Source organism: Felis catus, chromosome B3 (assembly GCF_018350175.1).
Source record: "Felis catus isolate Fca126 chromosome B3, F.catus_Fca126_mat1.0, whole genome shotgun sequence".
NCBI classification, from domain to species: domain Eukaryota; kingdom Metazoa; phylum Chordata; class Mammalia; order Carnivora; family Felidae; genus Felis; species Felis catus.
In genome coordinates this window covers 93057221-93079424 of record NC_058373.1, presented here as the reverse complement: position 1 = coordinate 93079424, position 22204 = coordinate 93057221, and the positions used below count along the sequence as shown (strand labels likewise).

Here is a 22204-nt window from a genome sequence, read left to right as displayed (position 1 = left end):
TGTAACTTTTCTTTTTACCTAAGCCCTGTGAAATTCAAAAACTCTCAGTGGGTATTCTTTTTTTCGTGACAATTATAATTATTTGCATTAGTTTAATAAGAATCTGTTCTCCTTGTAACAGGACACTATTGGAAACATTGATTAATTTACCAAGTCTTTTGACTGAAATATTATAGTTGAGAGACACGCATGTGTTGCCTAAATGGGGTGACTTTCAATCAGATGGGGCCCCCAAATGTGGGGTGTGATGGCTGGCTGGAAGCTGGTGGGGCAGGAGGTGAAAGAATTTACCTGAGGCAGAACAGAGGAGATAGAAGTTTATTGAATACACTACAAGTGAGCAGCAGGGAGGACAGAAGAGGATAGGTGGTTGGCAAGGAGGTAGTGAGTGGGGACTGTTTTTAAAGGGGGAAGATGAGGAGATATGGTAATGTATGGAATTTTCCCTTTTTTTGGTAAGTGGGCCTGGTTGCTTACAACCATTGGTCAGTTAGGGCCTATGGATATTTTGAAGTGGGCCTTTTCTACATTCCATTGCTCAAACCTGTTTGCCTGATAGCAGCTTCTACAATGCACAGACTCAGATTTGACCAGACAGCTTTAAGGAACTAAGTATGACTTTATGAAGCTTGAAGCCAATAAAGCCCCTTGGAAATGTTGGCCTGATACCTTGCTTACAGGGTTCCTAGCAGTCTTAACAGTTGAGTAAAGAACGTCCTTTCCTGGAAGGTGCAGGAACCTCAGGATATTTTGGGAATCTCAAGAAGAAGAATTCACCCAAATCTACAGGTATTACAGGCAGGTCTGATGGCAAATATTTGGCTTGGCTTCTGGCCTAGAGAGGCTACTAAAAGTCAATCTAGAGATGCCTTATTAAAAGTTCCAGCAAAACAGATTTTAAAAGATATATATATATATATATATATATATATATATATATATATATATGATCAATCACTATTCTTGCTGAGCTTTTGTAAATAATTAGGCCACGTTTATTACAATTGGACTTCTTTTACAAATGAATTAGTCTTGACTTGGCTATCTCTGATTAAAAATGAGGATAAATATAGACAGAAAATGTTTCAATAACACATCTTTGTAGATACTAGATTGTAAGCACTCAAGACTCAAGACACTGAGTTTGAAATTTGCTCCAACCATTAACATATTTTTCTTTTTTTTCCATTAAGGTGCCTCTTATTAATTACCTGATTGCTTGCTAAACAAAACAGAGTGTATGATGGCTAACACCACTGGATATATACCATTAAGGCCTTAAATGACTCTCAAATTGGCATTAGATATTTTAACTGCTGCACAAGGTGGAACACGTGCTATCATAAAAACAGAATGTTGTGTACATGTTCCAGATATCATAAAAATGTAACTGGATTGCTAAAAGATATAAATACTCAAATTGGTGCTTTAAACAATCTCCCCCTTTCCTTTAGTGATTGGTTAAACTCCTGGACTGGAGGAAGACTTTGGTTATCTATCAAAGGCTGTTTTTATTGGGCTTCTTGTTCTCATAATAATATTAACCTTATTTTATTGTTTTTACAGTGTCTCCCTGCTTGTTGCCAAGACTCCTTCACTCCCATAGATTCAAGCCAACAGATGATCCTTCTACTCAAGAAGGTACATATATTTGTCTACCTTGGATTGACTGCCTCTGCTTCTGGTAACTTTTACATTTAAGTTCCTCAACTGACCAGTGTTGACCCATAGGTAGCAACATCTCCACACCTCTATTCAGCAGGAAGAAGTTCGGGAGATAAGACCTTCCACTCTCAGCAAAATTAAAGATTTGGGATCAAAATTGTTCAGAGGAGAATGGTGTGGAGAACAAAGGCAGAAGGAAATGTATATGAAATTAAATTTCCTTATAACCTGCAGCCCATTGACAAATACTTGAGACAGGCAGAGTATGACTTTCCTCCAGGAACTGCCAACTGTCTTAATGTCAATGCTTTACTAGAGGAAAAAACAACCTTAGCTTGACAATAGCCAGGCTGGAGGATCCTTTGAGTCTTCTTTAGCATATGAAAGTCTTTCTGGAAATTTCTTCCTTTGTCTTTACCACCCCCAACTCCAAAGGATATAATCAATTACTCCTCACAATCCCAGGGCAGCTCTTTTTGCCCACAGGTCCTGTCCCTGTGCTTTAATAAAAGCAGTTTTGTTTTGTTGTTGGTTTTTTTTTTTGCGCTGAAAATTCTCAAGAATTCTTTCTTGACTGTTCCCTCCTGAACCCCACATCAAATCACATCAATGTGAACACTATTTTATAAGCTAAAAGGAAGGAGCCAGTGGAAGTAAATAGTGTAAAAAGAAATCAAGTAATTAGTGAATAAATATCCCAAAGGAGGCAAGAGGAGTGTTTGTGATGCATAGCACCTCAAACATAGTGAGGACCCAATTAATGTTTATTCTTAGATCAAAATTATTTTCCTCCCAACTATTCAGATCTCCAAATTAGTGATGTTTTACTTTATTTTATTCTGCATTTTACATTACATTTAATAAAATGATTTTTTGTCCCATGTTAGTGACCTGATTTTGATATGCATAATCATAATAAAAATATTAACTACAAGGGTACCTGGGTGGCTCAGTCATTTGAGGGTCTGACTCTTGATTTTGGGTCAGGTCATGATCCCAGAGTCATGGGATCAAGCCCTGAGTAGGACTCTACACTGAGCTTGGAGCCTGCTTAAGATATTCTCTCTCTCTCTTTCTCTCTCTCTCTCTCTTTCTCTCTCTTTCTCTCTCTTTCTCTCTCTCTCTCTCTCTCTCTCTCTCTCTCTCCCCCTCTCCCCCTCTCCCTCTCTCTCCCTCTCTCTCCCTCTCTCTCCCTCTCTCTCCCTCTCTCTCTATCTCCCTGTCCCTCTTCCTTTCCCTCTCCCTCTCCCTCTCCCCTTCTCCCCCTCTTGTGCTCTCTCTCTCTCTGAAATAAATAATAATAATAATTACCACTTAATGAGCGCTTAGTATGCACTTTATAGAACATCTGATCCCTTACAAAACTGTACTGAAGTCAATTTTATTTACAAACAAGAAAATTGAGACTCAAACATATGAAAAATTCACTTGTGTCATACAGTTAGTAAATTGTGGAGCCAGATTTTGAAGCCAGGTCTGAGGTCAGTTAAAAATTTGTGTGTGTGGTTTTTTTTAAGTTTATTTATTTATTTTTGAGAGAGAGGGAGAGAGAGAGGAAGAGAGAGAGAGAGCAAGAGGGGGAGGGGCAGAGAGAGAGCCTCCCAAGCAGGCTCCATGTTGTCAGTACAGAGCCTGATGCAGAGCTCAAACCCACGAACTGTGAGATCATGACCTGAGCTGAAATCAAGAATTGGACGCTTAAATGACTGGGCCACCCAGGCACCCCTAAAAATTTATGTTCTAACTTCAACTACCTCCATTTTTACCTCGGTCTGTACTAGAAAATACTAGAAAGTTAATTTTTTTTCAGGCTTACCTTTTAACTCAGTTGAGAGTCCCAGTTGGGCAAAGCATCCTGTGATGGGAGCTGAAACTACCCCCTCAAGTAATTAAACTGCCCGGACTTCAGCAAGACCCTGAATGATTGACCCCAAGACAAAGACCAACCTGACATTTACTGCCTGCCTGAATGTACCCACTGACCTTTGTCCCACATTTTATTTATATGAACCTAGACATATTTTCAGCACTTTGAAAATAGTCATTGGGACCCTAGTCTGCTGTCTTCTTGGTGCTGGCCTTACTGAATAAATTTCTTTCTTGTTTCACCAGTAAAAAAAAAATCTGTTTTCCAAATCACTATGGTCTATTGCCTATCATATAATTTGTAAATATAGGCCTTTCTTGAAACTTTTCTGTGTGAGTTTTAAAGGGAAATAATTTAGGTATTGGTACAAGGGGAAAAAACAATTCACAGTTACAATTAAAACCAAATTGATTTGTTTATTCCTCAAAATTGAGACAGGTTTCAACCTTGTTAACCATAGAATATAGTTTACTTTTCTCATATAGCGAAGACATTTTCATTTGTCACAGGTCTAAAATAAAACAATACAGGGCAATTATTGCTACCAATCTTAAAATTTTGTTTAAAATGCCTCTTACAAATGATTTCTATCACAATTGCAACTTAATTTTTGAATTTAATTATATAAAAAGAATATTTCATGAGTTTTGATGCTGGAAATCATTTATGTATTGAAATTGGTTGGTGGCATGCTTAAATTTCAGAAATGAAGATACAATTGCAACCATAAGGCATAAAATGGGAATTTTCAATGGAGAGGGAAAATATTATTTTAAGTTGAATTTATCTGAAATGCAGTGTGAATTTTTCTTAACTGTAGGACCATACGAAGGACTCATAATAACCTTGTAAAACATTACAGAAGGACAATGGTTTTCTTCAATTATCACTAGGTGTCAAAATCCTGAAATCCCAATCCCAAGGCAAAACAGCATGTTGGTGGAAATTACCAGATTAACTATATGCACATCCAGCCCCTGTGAGAATAGGATTCTCAAACATCTTCTCTGGAAATCACTCTTCATAAGCAGGAGAGAAAAAGAAACAAAACAAAACAAAACAAAACAAAACAAAACAAAAAAACCTAATTCAAAACATGTCAATTAAGATCCTCCTCAGGAAAAAAAGAAAAGCTTAATTTCGGTTTGAGAGACTCCTCCTTAAGACAGGTAATTCAAAATGATCTGCCTGTATTGGTTTCTCCCTTGATTTCTTGTTCTTGCCTTCCCCCAATTGATTGGCCCCTCTCTCTGCAGGGCAGAGCTAGCAGCAGAAGCACTATCAGTAACGTCACTAACAGCCTGATCTAGAGGTACACTGTGACCCTGACTTCAAAGACCAGGTCAGTCCATTTCCTTGATGCTCATCTCTTCTAGAGCTTTTGTGTGGTGGCTTTTAGTCTGCCTCCTGGCAGAGGTCAACTCTAAGAGAACAGGGCAGCCAAGGAGAGTTGAAAATAGGAGTGAAAAGGCCTTCAAAGTAAGTGAGGGTTTACATTTTACAGAATCTCTTTTTGTTGGTTTATCAAGACACCTTTGCCTCAGTGAAGTACAGCCTAGATATTATTGAAGACCACAATATTCCACCTTTCTTCTCCCATGCTCCATGTCCCTCCTGGGCAATAAAGCTCTTGGGGAAACAAAGAAAATATATGTTGGCATATATATTTTACAGCTGGGGCACAAAGAAACATTTGCTTTATGAAGGAGGTGGGGAGGCAGGGAGGGCAATTGGGAAAGAAGAAAGAATAGAGACCACTCGGAACAAGTGAGGCATTTTTAAAATGAAATTTACTAAAATCATAGCCAAGGGGCTCACATCAGTATCTGTCTGAGAAAGGAACTGTTTATCTAGGCCCTGATTTTTTAAAAAAGTGTGACACTCATCAGAAAAGAAGTTAGACTTCCCACTTCATCAGAGAACCCAGAGATTCTCTGCATGCTAAGGACAGGAGACACTTGGAGACACCACCCTGGACATGGATGTTGGCCTTATGATAATAAGCACTGTCAATGGGAAGCTCTCACCAAATGACAAACTGGACTGTAGGTTTCTGAGGGTCTCATAGTGGGCAGTAGGAAGAGGCTAATATGGGGCAGCTGTTCAGTAAGGGCTCTACCTACTGTAATTTGGTTATTAAAAGCCACTATTGTAACCATATTTTGTGGTCACAGGTCATGTTCTACCTACTATATGTGCATTATTTCACAATTAACACAACAAAGCATCATTTGGCATACTATCATTTAGTAAGGCTGGAAGCTATTTTTTTCTGGCTTCATTCTGGGCCTCACCTTTTAAATCTTCATAATTAATTAAACTTCCTCTCTTCCAAGATGGCTGAACTCTAGAGTTTTCTAAGGGAAGTGATGGTGAAGTAAAAATAATAAGCACATTAGGTCACTTTCTGCAAAAGTTTCAGCACATGTCCTACTCAATTTAGGAGGCAGGGGTGAAATTGCGAAGTAAAACCACAGTCATTATGTAGGGATCAAAACAGAAACCTTCAAATGCTCAGTGAAGACTCAGGAACAGCAGCCAAGGCCTGCGACTGGAAGAGAAAATGAGCAGACAAAATAGGACTTAAGAATCACGCCAGTCCAGTCTAATTCCAGGGTACAGTACCTTCTAATTAACATGGTTGTTAAGGATACACTATCAGGGGTGCCTGGGTGGCTCAGTTGGTTGAGTGTCCGACTTCGGCTCAAGTCATGATCTCATGGTCCGTGAGTTCAAGCCCTGCATCCGGCTCTGTGCTGACAGCTCAGAGCCCGGAGCCTGCTTTGGATTCTGTGTCTCCCTCTCTCTCTGACCCTCCGCCTCTCATGCTCTGTCTCTCTCTGTCTCAAAAATAAATAAACATTAAAAAAAATTTTAACAATACACTTTATCAGACACCTCTTGGAATGACTGGAAGCCATTGCCTTTTACCTAAAACTCTGTGTCTCCTGACCTTTGTGATGGAGGGCTGTATATACCCATGCCCAGTTTAATGAGAATGTGACTTACTACATAATGTAATTTAAAGGTTCACTGACCCAAATATAAACCCCACCAAGGAAATGTAACTAGTTAGTGATTATCAGCCAAGACCCTGGGTCCCCAAGAAGAGCAGCTGCTGCTGCTCTCTGGAACAATGAAATGTAACACTAGAAGGTAGACCAGATCACCACCGTAGGCAGTGTTTGTGAACCGGGAGCCAGTGGCTCCTGATTCCACTGATTAGCGGCAAATGCTGTGTGTAAAAAGTACAATGTTATTCTCAGGACAAAACCAAATCATTAATGAGACATACAACCAAATATTAAATCAGATCAGGCCAGGGATAGAGAGAATGCACCTGGCACAACTGGTTTTGCTGAGCCAGCTCAGCAAGGAGGGTCTGTCACCCCCCAGGAGTGTTCATTGACCTCTAGCAACCACAGGGACACATGCTGAAAGAAGACTATAGCACACAATTTTGCCAGTTGACCCTGGCATTATATATTTTTAAGTGATCTAATAAATTATGACCGTCAAAAGTAGGTGAATCAAATGCAAAAATTTTCCATTTTTAAAATACACCCAGACAAATTTGTAGAGATTGAAAATAAATTCAAGGTAATTATCTGGGATCTACTGTAAAAAAATATTGTACTGACCAGTTAAAACAGTCAAGGAAGGTTTTATTCAAGACTATTGCAATGGGGAAGAGAGACTGACCTCAACTGTGCTGAAATAAAAGACAGGGATGAACTAAAGGAAAAATCCTGGAGGATATTAGTCCTAGAGGATGTTAGGTGGTCAGTGAGGCCATCTGTGTTTGCTAATTGGTGCTTGGGGAGGTTAGGCTTCTATCCTCCCACAGAGACTGGAAGACTGGGGCCCTATCTTTCTCACCTGTCAAAAGAATGGGAAAAACAGAGTTACAGATTTCCATTTCAATGGGGCAGAGACAGAATTTACAATGGCAAGTTTTGTCAAGTAAATGTTCTAAGAAAAGGGAGGTCAGGGGTCTATTGACCAAAAGAAGCCTGTCTAAAATTTAGTCAAGCTGAGGGGAACATTACCATTTTGGTCACTATGTTCAACCTTGGAAAATACATGCTGAAAACTATTTGCATCTGGTTCAGTAAAGATTCACCCCCCTCCCCTTTCCCATAATTCTATTTTGCAGGTTAATTGCTTCAGTGAATGATTATTCTTAAGGCAAACAGCAATCACACTAAAATCCTCTTTGCAAATGCTGTTTTCCACTTACAATTTAAATCCTCCTTGGGGACTTGCTACTACCCAAACACACATTTGGTATTTAAACTGAGAATACTCTCCCACCTGAGTTAATCTTTCAAGAGGAGAAGATCCCAAGTTTAATTGTCCACAATGGCTATAGGAAAATCCTTTATGCAAAGGATTCTACTGTATGTAGGAATCCTGAGTCAAAAGGACTCAGGTGGCATCTCAACTTAAAACTCTTATAATGCTTCACTTTCTTCATGTGTGTATCAGTCACCTGTCACTCAGTGGTACTAGAGAACAGGAATGAAAGATTTCTGACAACTGTTCTAACAAAAACATAATGAAATTCTTCTGATGGATCCCATTTTAACAGGTCATGGCATCCGATTGACAGGTCCAGCAATTCATTTGATTACTGGAGCTTTGCGGGGAAAAATGAGGTCTGAGAAGACCAACTGATAAAAAAGCACAGCAAAGGTCAAACAAATCAGAAAAATGGTCAGCCTAATGAGCCGCAAAATTATTTATTTGCTTGTAAAAAAGAAATTAGCCATAGGCCATCATACATAACCAATACCTGTCTTAGTTGATGAAACACATGATTTTCTAGACAAAACGAAGCAGGGTGGGGAGATTCAGGTGTATAGCCTCTGAAGGGAATTATTGGATTTTTAACAATCTGAAAACCCTGGAAACATAGTCAGAGCCAAAATAATTAGGAAACCATTGTTGATTAAATTCAATATCATATCTGATGGGGCTTCTAGCTTGTTAAGTTGGTTACTGCACAAATAGGGGAAGGAAACACTGAATCCTAGTTCATCTTGTTATTTGGCTTCTATTTGTTCATGCCCATTGGAATGTGCCTAAGCTTACCTTGCTATCTCATGCCTCTGCTTTCAGGATAATCCACTTTTTTTCTTTGCCTAAAATAAACTACTTAGACAATGGTCATTAAAGATCTGCTTATTTCTGGGGCGCCTGGGTGGCTTAGTCGGTTAAGCGACCGACTTTGGTTCAGGTCATGATCTCATGGTTTGTGAGTTCAAGCCCCCCCCCCCCCCCCCCCCAATGTCGGGCTCTGTGCTGACAGCTCAGAGCCTGGAGCCTGCTTCTGATTCTCTGTCTCTCTCTCTCTCTCTGCCCCTCCCCCACTCATGCTCTGTCTCTGTCTCAGAAATAAACATTAAAAAAAAGATCAGCTTATTTCTCTTGACTAGCTTTAAAGTATGTATTACATATTTCTTGATTTTTCTGTGTGGGTTGGCGATGAAGCTCTTGTTTCATTTTCATGCACACACCATCTTCCATATATAGGATATTAGTATGCCATGTCCTCTGTCTACCTTCAGAACAAGAGAGTACAGATTCCTATTCCTTTGTCCATTGATCAAATATGGTACAGAGGTAACATCCAGCAGTATAATAAGCTCAGTGAAGGGTATTGCTTGCCTTTTCTTCAGTGTGGTGCTTAGCCTATATTTCAGTACAACACCCTTCAAAATTTTTATGATTGAAGTATAGTGGACATGCAATGGTACATTTCAGATTCACAACACGGTGACTCCGTAATTCTATACATTAAGCAATGCTTACCACAATAACTGTAGTTACTATCTATCACCATACATTATTACAATATTATTAACTATACTCTCTATGTTATACTCTTCATCTCCATGACATGTATTTCATAACTGCAAGTTTGTACCTCTTAATCACCTCACCTATTTTGCTCATCCTCCTATTCCTTTCCCCTCTGCCAACTACCAGTTTGACATCTCATTTAGGCATTGTAAGCCAGCGTCTTTTTCTCATGTAATTACAAGTGAATGTAATTCTCCAAAATAGGACGAGATGCATTGTAAATGACCAAGGACATAGTAAGTACACAACAGAGGCAAAAAGACCTTTGATGCACATCATTAAAACAAAAACAGATAAGTTCTGAATGTTTTCACTTTTTATTTTGAAATAATTATGAACTCTCAGGAAGTTGTAAAAGTAGTACATAGAGTCCCTGTACCCTTAACCTAGTTTCCCCCAGTAGTGACATCTTAACTACAGTATAGTATCAAAACCAGGAAATAATTGAGACTAGTAAAATATTGTTAACTAGACTATTAACTGGACTGCATAATTCATTTTCACCACTTTATAGGCACATGCAGGTGTTTGTGTAGAGTGCTATGCAGTTTTATCCCACATACAGACTTGTGAAACCACCACCACAATTAAACTCCTTCAGGCTGCTCATTTATGTTTGTTCTACTCCCCCACCCCATCCCAACCCTGTCCTTATCCCCTGGTAACCACTAATCTGTTCTCCACCTCTATAGTTTTATTGTTTCACAAAGGTTATATAAATGCAATCATATAGTATTGTAACCTTTTGACATCTTTTCACTAGGAAGAATGCTCATGAGATCTGTTCAGGTTGTTGCATGTATCAATAGTTTATTCCTTTTATTGTTGAGTAGTATTACATTGTATGAATGTTCCAGAGTTTATTCAACCACTGAAGGACATTTGGGTTGTTTCTAGTTTTTGCTATTAAAAATAAAGCTGCTATGAACACTTGTTCATATGTTTTGTATGAACATAGGTTTTCATTTTCCCTGGGATAATTGCCTAAGAGTGCAATTGCTATTTCATAATATAAGTGCATGTTTAGCTCTATAACAAACTGTCATATATTTTCTGGAATGTCTGTGCCATTTTACATTCCCACCAGGAATATAAGAGATCTAGTTTCTCTGTATTATTGCCAACATTTGGTATAGTCACGATTTTTTTTAATGATTTTTTTATTTTAGCTGTTCTAATAGGCATATAGTGACATCTCATTGCAGACTGGATGTTTATACACTATGTTCCCATTAATAAATTACTGCTATCTACATTTTATCCAACATTCGCCATTATAGATACATGCTACATCCATAAGCCTTTAGTTTTCCCCTACCCAACCTTTTCTCCCCTATAGACCCATAATCTTACTGAATAACTATCTGTAAAACGGCCTTTAAATTTTTTTTAAGTTTATTTATTTATTTTGAGAGTGACAGAGGCAGCACAAGTGGGGGAAGGGGCAGAGAGGGAAAGCGAGAGAATCCCAAGCAGGCTCCCCTTTGCTAGCACAGAGCCCAGTGTGGGATTCCAACTCACAAACTGTGAATTCATGACCTGAGCCAAACCAAGAGTCAGATGGTCAGCCGACTGAGCCACCCAGATGCCCCTGTAAAACTGCCTTTAATTTTATTATCTTTAATCACATCTCCAAAATATTGTCAGAGTAGCTAGCTAGAGAAATGGAATTGTCTTGTGTTTAGAATTGCCAAAGTTAAGTGCCCAAAGAATCCATAAAGCACTCACCTTACAGATCTCATTTTTTTTAATTTAATTTTTTTTTTTTTTTTTAGTTTACATCGGAATTAACATCTAGTGCAACAATGATTTCAGGAGTAGATTCCTTAATGCCCCTTACCCATTTAGCCCATCCCCCCTCCCAGCAGATCTGATTTTTTAATGAAATATTTACAGGCTTTCAGGTAGGAAAGAGAATGCTTTAGGGGAAGTTTCCCTTAGACTAGTAGCCAGGGATTCTATGTCCTGTCAGAAAAGTGAGGGCCATTATGTTATGGGAGAGAGTTTGGCACTAAGGAATGGAACTGATTTTATTTGTCCAGATAGAAGACAAATGAGGATATGCTATCCAGGTGTGGTAAAATCAAAGCAGAAACTAAGATTTTATTCTCATAGCTCCTGAGAAACCTAGGAAATCAAACAGGTGTGGTGATGCCTTCCTGGCTATGGCAGCTCCCTATTGGGTACTTGAATGGGTCCTAAATGAAAAGGCTGTTCAGTACAATCCACTCATTTGTTATACTGTCTTGACAATCTATCACCATGGGATCAGTGAGGTTGGGGAACAAGTTCTAATTGTGCAAATAATTTAAATACTGAAGAGCTGTCGTCCATTTTCCACATCACATATACTTTCATAATGTTCAACCCACTGCTCCAAACCCAAGTAAAATCCATACAGTAAAAATATTCTTAAAAAAATTTTTTTTAAACGTTTATTCACTTTTTGGGAGGCAGAGACAGAATGTGAGCAGGACAGGGGCAGAGAGAGAGGGAGACACAGAATATGAAGCAGGCTCCAGGCTCTGAGCTGTCAGCACAGAGCCCGACACAGGGCTTGAACTCACGAACTGTGAGATCATGACCTGAGCCGAAGTTGGACGCTTAACCAGCTGAACCACCCAGGTGCCCCATAAAGTAAAAATATTCTTTACAAATCTGTGCTGAAATTCCTGAAAGGTATGTTGTTTGGGGTGGACAGGGAAGGAGGATGAATTCATCAATAGTGGCTTTAAATAAGAAAAATAATGAATCTCCTGCTGAGCTCCACTCTAGCAGAATTAAAAAGAAAAAAAAAAAGACTGTAGGGGCACCTGGGTGGCTCAGTGGGTTAAGTATCTGACTTCCTCTCAGGTCATGATCTCGCAGTTCATGAGTTCAAGCTCCACATCAGGTGAGCATGAGCCCTGCCTCTCTCTCTTTCCCTCTTTCTCTCTGCCCCATGTGGGATTCTCTCTCTCTCTCCCTTTCTATGCCCCTTGCTCACTTGTGCCCACTCTCAAAGAAATAGATACCATGTCAGAACAGAAACACTAAAAAGAAAGATTCATAAGGGTGTTTGGATGGATCATTTGGTTAGGCATCCAACTTCGGCTCAGGTCATGATCTCGCATTTTCGTGAGTTGGAGCCCCACGTTAGGCTCTGTGCTGACAGCTCAGAGCCTGAGCCTGCTTCAGATTCTGTGTCTCCCTCTCTCTCTGCTCCTTCCCTGCTCATGCTCTATCTCTCTCAAAAATAAACATTAAAAAAATAGGGAAAAAAAGGAAAGGTTCATAGATTTAAAAAAATATAACTGAATTAAAATGTTTACACCTAAGAAAAATCTTCACTTTTTGAGTTAATATCTGCTTTTCTAAGAATGGAGCTTAAAACTTGCCAATATGGATTGCCAGTATACAGTTTGCTATATAACACACAACATTATCTCATTTGAAACTTGAAACTCAAAATCAATTTAAACAGATTGAAAACAATTTTGTTGTTTTTAAAATTGTGTGTTTGCATATGTGTGTGTATGTGTACTCATTAATGATCTCCTAACCAATCTCAAGTCTCACTTGACACATCACATCTGGCATTTAGGAATTTGATGAAATTGTACCATCCTGTATCCCTACATTATAAGCAAACAAGAGATTTCAAAAGAACCTCAGGAACATAATGGTTATAGAAAGAGATATGTGAAGTAGGGGTGGCAGGGTGGATGACAGAGATGACAGGGGCAGAGGGAGGTAGGATCTGAAGCTGGCTCTGCACTGACAGCAGAGAGCCCAATGGGCTGGAACCCACCAGCCATGAGATCATGACTTGAGCTGAAGCTGGATATTTAACTAACTGAGCCATCCAGGTGACCCACATGTAATGGTTTTAAGGGGACAGAATTAAAAATTAGAGCGTAGTCTGACTAATTTATGTTTTAATACAAATTCTAAAGAGACACTTTTAGAAATACATATTCTAAGACATTCGATTGTTAGCATAAAAGGTGATTCAGCTTTCCCTGAAGTATAAACTTAGGAAAACTAACATCTAAAATTTTGTTCTGAATTTTGTAGAGAAAAGAACATTTCCTTCAATGGCTTAGTTGAAGTCTACTATTTGTGTGTCTATGGCAGCATAACACTGTTCCCATTATTACTCTTTGAATAGTTGACTAGAAGTTTGAGGGTAAGGAATAGATCTATCTAGATATTCAAGACCCAAATGACTCACACTGTTCATTGACAGTGAACTTGAGAGATATACGGTATCACTAGGAACCTGCCTTCTTCACACTGCATCATATTTCCTGATAACTATGAGAACACAGTACTCAGAATATCTATTTCTGGTTTGTTTGGGATTTTTGTGGAGTGTGCAATGTGGAGTGTGGAATCAGTGCGATCATATGCTCAGACATATTCAAGAGAGAATTCATGCTATTTCTATATTTTTTGCTAATCTGAAGTGATGAGTTTCAATATTGACTTAAAAGTTTTTTTTCACATAATTATCCTAAACCATAAGTAGCACCTTAGCCTTTAAAGTCAAAATGTTGAGAGACGAATAATGGAAACTTATATTAAAAGATAGTGGCCGCTGAGGCAAATAGAACAGCTTGCAATTAATGGAATTTTTCACTCCACTCAGATAAGATGTTAAGAACAGAATTAAGAGAATCATAAAACTGTTATGATGATGACTTTATTAGAAAATAAAAATGACATTATGGTGGTATTTAAAGCATTACCATAGAAGACTATTTTATTACAAATATACATGCCCCTTTAGGCACTGTTCTTTTAGCTGTCCTAGGCTATTGCTCAGTCAAACTAATAAGTCTGAACTGTTTTCTAATTCCTGTATAAAGATGAAGGTATTGGAAACTTATCATGAATACTAAAAAAGAAATATAGGCACTAGGGAAAATGCACCTGTGCATTGCTATTCTCTGTCTGACTCTCTAACTGCCACCATTAATATTTTTTGTGTTTCTCACAGCTGTCAGAATGTGCTGGCTTCTGCTTTATTCTCAGCGCCTAAACACATCTTTTCATACTACATGGTTTGCATGCTAATATGTTCAAGCAAGGCATATTCTTCACTCTAATTTTGATCTTATCAAAGGAAAGATAAGGATTTTAAATGCTACAACCATTCATACTAATTAGAAGAACTATTTAACAGCCAGCCTTAGCTTTCTCAAAGACTAAGACATAAATAAGAAATAGGCCTCATAATTAAACTGATAGCAATAGCACAGAAAAATTTTAAATGTCCTCATTGTTTTTTTTATGTTTTAAATCCAACTGGGTAGTATTTTCAAGTAATCAGAAGTCATGTGATATTTATACAAGATATGATCATAGGAGTTCCAAGCTAAATGCTACTCCAGAGATCATTTAGTACAACTCCCTAATTTCATGAATGAGGAAGTTTGGAAGAAGTCAGAAGTCTCACCCAAAGCCACACTGTGAGTTAATGGCAGAGTCAAGACTTGAACTCATGGTCTTCTGTCTCCCAGCCACACAATATAAGTTAAAATCAAACAGAAGAAAAATATAAATCATTTAAAAAATTAGAGCACATAAAAGATATTTTTAAACTGTCTTGTTCTATACAAAATATCTAAGTCACAATGATTAAGTTTTTCTTCCTTATAAATGTTTTATTTGTGCTTTTTGATCAGAAGTCATCACATCACCTCTGTGAGATACCATAAAATTTTAACCTATACCTCGTCAGAAGACCTATAATTGATCAATGTTCCACTTGTCAAAATATCACCCTATCCTAGTGTGGCCCTTTATCACTTGATTTGGAATATTGATAATCTCAATAGTTACAGAGGCTTTCCATACCTAACACGCCTCAGGGGATATAACGTTAAACAAATATATGGAATATTAATTAACTCACTACATTTAAATCATTTGGCTCACTGGAAGCGTAGGGCCTACCCATAGACTGTTTAGGTTAAGTACAAACTGGGATTTCCAAATGCATTAACCTCTACAGTCTTGAAATGTGAATTGGGTAAGGATCAGACCTAAAGACATACTGAGCATGCTTGCTGCTTTAATCATCTAGAAGGGGGGGCGCCTGGTTGGCTCAGTCGGTTAAGCGTCTGACTTCCGCTCAGGTCACGATCTCACGGTTCGTGAGTTCAAGCCCCGCGTCGGGCTCTGGGCTGACAGCTCAGAGCCTGGAGCCTGCTTCAGATTCTGTGTCTCCCTCTGTCTCTGCCCCTCCCCTGCTCATGCTCTCTCTCCTTAAAAAATAAATAAAAACATTTTAAAAAAATAAAAAAAAAATCATCTAGAAGGGTCTACATGTAAACGAGAAGGAAACATTTGATATAACGCTGTTTGGAAAAGGATTACTAGAGAATGTTCAAATCAGTGATTTTATAAGTAAAATAAGCTAAATTGATAGTAAGATTGTATAGGTAAAAATTTTGTGGAGGCGAATAGGCTAACTGTGTACTATATACTTACATTGAAAACATTTGGGATACTGTGTAAGAAAAAGCTGTGGAGGAAGCTAAAGAAATTAACTGGATTAAAAAAAAGAATGATGAGAATCTATAAATTTTCTACAAGATAGGAGAAAAATTTGTAAGTATTGTTAGCTGGAAATTTTGTTTAGCTATAAAGTCAAATAGGGTGGGCCTCTCTCGTTAAAGGATTTATTAATTTCTCATTTCTTATGTTAAGTGGGTATTTGGAAGGGTCAGTAGAACATTGACAAACTGGTAGAAGCTAAAAATATCTCCTACGTTAGTTAATTAGTGACATATCCTCAGAAACAACATGTCACCAGTTCATTGCATTGAACTACTTGGAGTTATATACAAAATATACAAATGTAGTACAGAAAAATAAAGCCTGAGAAAAAAGTAATGAGGAAGGACCCACAATAAATAAAACACACATTAGGTAACTGGCCATGATATACTTAAACAATATGAGAATCAATAAATCTTGTGTTTGCCTTTTGGTCTGATCCCTGTGAGGTATGAAAGGAAGTAGAATTTTCACTTCCATTTGAAAGGAAATTTGGAGAAACAGACAAGGTATAATTTTCCTCTGTTGAGACTAAATTGTGTTCTCAGATACTAAGTTTCTGAGAACAGAATAAAAATATCTATTAAGCTTCTTGCATCACACATTCACTCATATAATTCCTGCTTTTTATAGTCAATACACAATAAAAACCAACATAGTTTCCATTCTATTTTGACTGGGGAAAGAAGACAATGAGTCGATAACTTCAATTTGGAAGTGATCCATGGCCTAAAAATTCAAAGTAATTTTGTACATTAACCCCTCCCTTTTTGATCATCAAACTAATCTGGTAAAGAATCTCAGAGATATAGAAATGTCAAATGACTTAATTACTCTATTATGTGTTAAAGAAAAAAGTGGAAAACAAAACACTCCTCTCTTGACCTTGTACCCTTCAATTCAACACCAAGTTTTCCATGCAAATTTTCCATGCACGTTATCCTAGATTCCAAATTTTTTGTCATATCCCATATCAAACTGATCTGGCCTGGAATTATCTGTTCAGTGTATAATCTCTTCTCACTAGGAAGGCACTGCTTTATGGCATGGCTTTGTTGTTTATGGTCTAGCTTTGGCAATAGTCTCCATCACAGTGTGCTAGAATGACCATTATATATACAAACTGATTCTCATTTCTTTTCTTAAAATCTTTCAATTATCTCTTGTAGATTAGGGTCCAAATTACTAAATATAGCATATAGGACTCTACAACTGGGGCTCAACCAACCAAGAGCTTCCTAATCTCTTTTTGTTCCTTTCCCCTCACTATCTTTGAATTCTAACCTCTACTATGTTGAATCTCTTACAATATCCAGAAAAAGCCTGTTAAGGAAATCTGGTAAATCAAAAACAATCTCTTTTTTGCTTGTTTTCTCTATTTTCCATAAGAAAATAGTTCTACTTCAATTTTTTTTTATTTTTTATTTTTATTTCTTAGTTCTACTTCAATTTTACAAACATACTACTAATTTAATCAGGACGCATATTCTTCTTTACTAACATTTTTTTTTTAATTTTTTTTTCAACGTTTATTTATTTTTGGGACAGAGAGAGACAGAGCATGAACGGGGGAGGGGCAGAGAGAGAGGGAGACACAGAATCGGAAACAGGCTCCAGGCTCTGAGCCATCAGCCCAGAGCCTGACGCGGGGCTCGAACTCACGGACCGCGAGATGGTGACCTGGCTGAAGTCGGGCGCTTGACCGACTGCGCCACCCAGGTGCCCCCTAACATTTTTTTTTTAATTAAAGCATGAAATTTGCAAGTCATATCCATCAATGAATGTAACATAGCCAATGTTACATTCTTCCCCAAAGAAATTCTGGTGATTGAAATTTTCTTCATTTACTCACATAATTATTTTCTTTATCTATTTCTCCAAGAGTCTTAGCACAGTTGGGGGAAAACTATATCTTATTCATTTTTTTATCTCCTGGACCCAGCACATTGCTCTACAAAGCTTTATTGAATGAAACAATAAATGGATACATGAATAAATGAACAAAAGAAAAGCCTGAGAGTTTTTTGGCAAGACTTCTTGCAAAGTTTCTTATTCATCTCATTCCCATTGACCAATACAAGAGAAAAATAAATAATAGAAAGCAGTCAATAATTACAAAGTGAATCTTACCAGGCTAGAGTTATAAGCTTTGTTCAGACCTCACTGACAACTGTATAGTGAACATTTTTTGAAAGATTAATTCTAAAGCGATGATGGCATATACTGTAAGTTCTTGATGTGACTGAAGTAAAATTCCTAGAAGATAGACCTATTATTTCACTTGTGTTTATAATTGCCAAATATCTTATGCATTTGGTCTTCCTTTGTGTTAGTAACAAAATTTCACTTTTTATTATGTGATATTAAAAATAAAGGGATAAAAGCCAAGTTGGGAGACTTCAGGATTTAATTTCAGGTGGTTGCCTAGAAAAAAAAATCACATTTTGTTTTTAAGTAACTACATTTGAGCTCCAACATTTCAATTTAGTAAAGTCTCTCTCAGAACTCATAAAAAAAGTAGGTTAACTGTTGAACAGTGAAATTTAATTAGCACGTGAGTTTTAAAAGTTTTTTGTAATGGATCCCTGGACCAGATTTTGTGCTTTAACAGAGACATTTATCAGCCACATGCCAAGTTTTTAAGTGATCTCAGATAAATGATAAGGAGGACAGTCCTAAAATATTAGTTTGTAATATTTTATTGATTAGGATACTAGATATCTATTTTAAGCAAGATCAAAATAAAAATGGCCTAAGCAAACTAGGAAAATTTTCTCTGACAGATAAAAAATTTTCTCTGATCTTTTCTCTAAAAGTCTTCTAATTCACTGCTCTGTGATCTAGAGTGTTAAGCTCGGCTGAATGTTCTAAGCTGGTTCATCACTCACACATCTGAGTTCCAGCCTGCAGTAAGGGAAAAAGAAGTGGCTTCAGTAGCTCTCACATTGCTTTAGGTCATCCTGTTAGCTGCAAAAGATGCTGGAGAGTAGAGAACCCACCCTTAGCTGCAAGGGGGCTAGAGAACCTGGTATCTCTAGCTTGGAAGCAATGTGCCCACCTAATATTTGTGGAATGGTAATACTAAAAAAAAAGAAAGAGTGATGGATAGTGAAGGGCAGTGAACAGTCTTTATCACAAATGTGCAACCTCAAAGACATAAAGGTTTTCTGTAGAGAAATAAATTTCCAGTCTGCACCTTCTTGGGATGAATCAGTATTTTAGAATTAAAGAAGTCAAGCAAGAATGCTAAAAACCTGGAATTCTTTCCCGGCAGCAATTAACCAAATGAAGAGGATATAAGCATTTTGTCCACTGTTGCATGTTTCAATCTATGGCTCATATGTAGTTCAGTGATGTGCAACTTGGGAAAAGAAAACGGAAAACAGAAGCAACAATAGCAACATTTGAATTGTTAAATCTTATTGTACAAGTATCCCCCACTTTTCTAAACTCTGAGTTAACTCACTCACTTTTATAAAAGAACATTAGACCTACTTTTGCTAACCAAAAGAAATCTCAAGACGATTTTCACCTTTTGGGAAAAAGGTGGAGGGTGACAATAGTGTTTAGCATTTGTTTTATGTCACGCCTTGATAGAGGCAATGTGCATCCTGAGCAGTGAGAGTGGCTCTCCCCAGCTCCTTTCTCGGGAACTACACCCAGGATCTCAGCATCAAGTTGCCATGGCTTTGAACTGTGTCTATGAACATCTGTGCTTTATCTCGATATATTTTGTGCATTTGTTAGCAAGATATGTGCTAAGGTATCAGAGAAGCCTAAGGTTATTTTTGGGTCTGGAAATGCTCAGAAATTTTTCCATATAAATTAATGGTAATTACTTCTTTGCTTTATGTCATTTTGGTCTATGGAAGGTTTTTAAAAAACTCTCTACTTTTGGATAACAGGGAAAATCTCCACACAGTACAAATCCTTTTCTTCAGAATGCTCAGATGGTGACGCCAACACCAACATGAATTCCTAGGCTTAAAAAACAGGAAATCAAACCTCTCTGGAAGTTTGCGTAGAAGAGAAATGGGCTAAAGTTGTTTTGCACTACTCATTGTCCATTATAGTCACTTAATGAAATTTCATGTCCTGATTTCATTGCAGTTGCTTTTTAGGGAGAGAAAACAACTCCTGGGAAAATGAAACTCTTTCAAGTTCTCCAACAGGCTTCTGTTGATCTAGCTACCACTGACTTCAGATGAACCAGATTTCCCTGCTTGTTTGTCTAAATTCTCTATCACATGGTGACTAAAGCATATCTTCTGACATTTCACATCGATCATTAGAAACACCTTTAGGCAATGGATGACATCAGAATAATTTGCATTAGAAACCCTATTATTCACTGAGATTAATTAACAGTGTGGTATTTACGGAATTAGCGTTACAACTCCTCTTGTTGCTAGCTGTGGTTTGTGTCCCCTGCAGGGATGACACTGAATGAAATCTTGCAAGTCATTTCAAAATAAAATAACTCACTATGAGAAGTAAAATGTGCATTGAGCCAGTCCCAGAAAATACTTTAAAAAATTTCTTGCAAAGCTCCCTTGTTTGCATGTGTTAGATTTTGGTTAGCTTTGCTCTAATTATAAGTTTATTACTAACCTGAAAGTGTGAGAATCTTAGCAACTAGCTTTGAATACAAAAACGTTTTCTCCCAAACTCTCAATGGCTTTGTTAAAGGATTTGTTCTTTGAACTTCTTGGAACAGTAGCTGATATTTCAGCCTGGTAATGTGTCCATTTGCCTCAGTCAGTCCTGGTTTCTGACTCTTGTCTCAATATAATTATTAATACTACCCCTTTTTTCTCCCCCAAATTGTCTCTGGTTGAGTGATAAATTATATAGTCCCTCTGACTATTGTGAACTTGAAGTTAAAGCATTTCTCTCTTTTTTTAATACATGTTCTTAGATGAGCTTAGTAAGACTTGAATGTAATAATAACAGGTTTAATACTTGAAGTATATGAAATTTGAGAGTGGATAAGGCCACTTCTTCCCTCTAATCTGGCAAATCAGAGTTCAGGTATATTGCCAATTTAGACTTTAGGCATACACAGACTTGACGTTTGTAATGTTGGGCCATACACGGATGGTCCAGAAAGAATTCTTGAAACATTTTTGGGTGCGAACAGTTGCTTTTATTACAGTATGGGGACACGGTCCATGGAAGAAAGAGCTGCATGTTTGCTGTATCATCTGGTGGTTATATGCTTAGTGTTCAGAGAGGAGGGGACTTGAAGGAGTTGTATCGGATCATAAATATCTTCTTCAAATTTCTACTCAAAAAACTATTTTTGCAAGATTTTTCTGGTGCTTATCATTTAGCTTGATATTAAATATTGGTGAGTTGTACAGGCAGTCCTGAGACCCTTTAAGAATGTAGCAGGCAGCATGTATTTGATCCTTATTGGATCTTTGCAGGCTATAGGTCAGCTTTCAGGGCTAAAGGTGGACATGTTTTTGCTTCTATCTCTCTTCATTTTGAAGATTCATGGCATACTGGAATTTATAAGTTTGGTGAGACACACATTAGAATCGTGCAATTAGCCCATTGCAGGAAAACCAGGTTTTGGTGGAACTTTATTACATAACTCCTAAAGTCTTCAAAACTTTGGTGTCTGCTGAAAGAAGCTCATGTCTAGATGCTCACTCAGCCCCCACGTTGTTTGAATAAACTTGGGAATTTGAGAACTGAGTCACATGTTAGATTCTCAATAAATATTTATTCAGTTGAAAGCACCATTCTTTTTTTTTTTTTTAACATTTATTTATTTTTGAGACAGGGAGAGACAGCATGAACGGGGGAGGGTCAGAGAGAGAGGGAGACACAGAATCTGAAACAGGCTCCAGGCTCTGAGCTGTCAGCACAGAGCCTGACACGGGGCTCGAACTCACAGACCGCGAGATCATGACCTGAGCCGAAGTTGGCCGCTTAACCAACTGAGCCACCCAGGCGCCCCAAAAGCACCATTCTTTTGAAGTGTGCTTAGAGTTCACAAAGTATTTAACTTTTAAGGTATGCCTTGTCAAGAACAGTGAGGTCTGAGACTTTGTCTTACTTGTAAGTTAATAAGTGAGCCTCATGAGGGAGCCAAAGGCAAGCTGAGAGCACAGCAAAAGCTAACATTCCACACCCACCCTCCCCCCCCTCCCCAACAGGTGGGATGTGTGACATTCTTCAGGCGCTCCTGGCCACCCAAGAACAAAGGAAAGGGAAAAACAAATGGTTAGCTGATAGAGATCACAGACAAGC

General features: G+C 37.9%; 1 long non-coding RNA gene across 1 annotated transcript in view; it reads left to right on the top strand.

Moving 5' to 3' along the window:
• LOC123386061 overlaps positions 1-21686 on the top strand; it is a 106866-nt gene extending 85180 nt beyond the window's left edge. The window contains exons 2-4 of the long non-coding RNA XR_006599563.1: positions 1567-1641; positions 4789-4874; positions 20054-21686. This is a non-coding gene — a long non-coding RNA (uncharacterized LOC123386061). The remainder of the gene's footprint in view (positions 1-1566; positions 1642-4788; positions 4875-20053) is intronic.
• Positions 21687-22204: the final 518 nt, after the last annotated feature.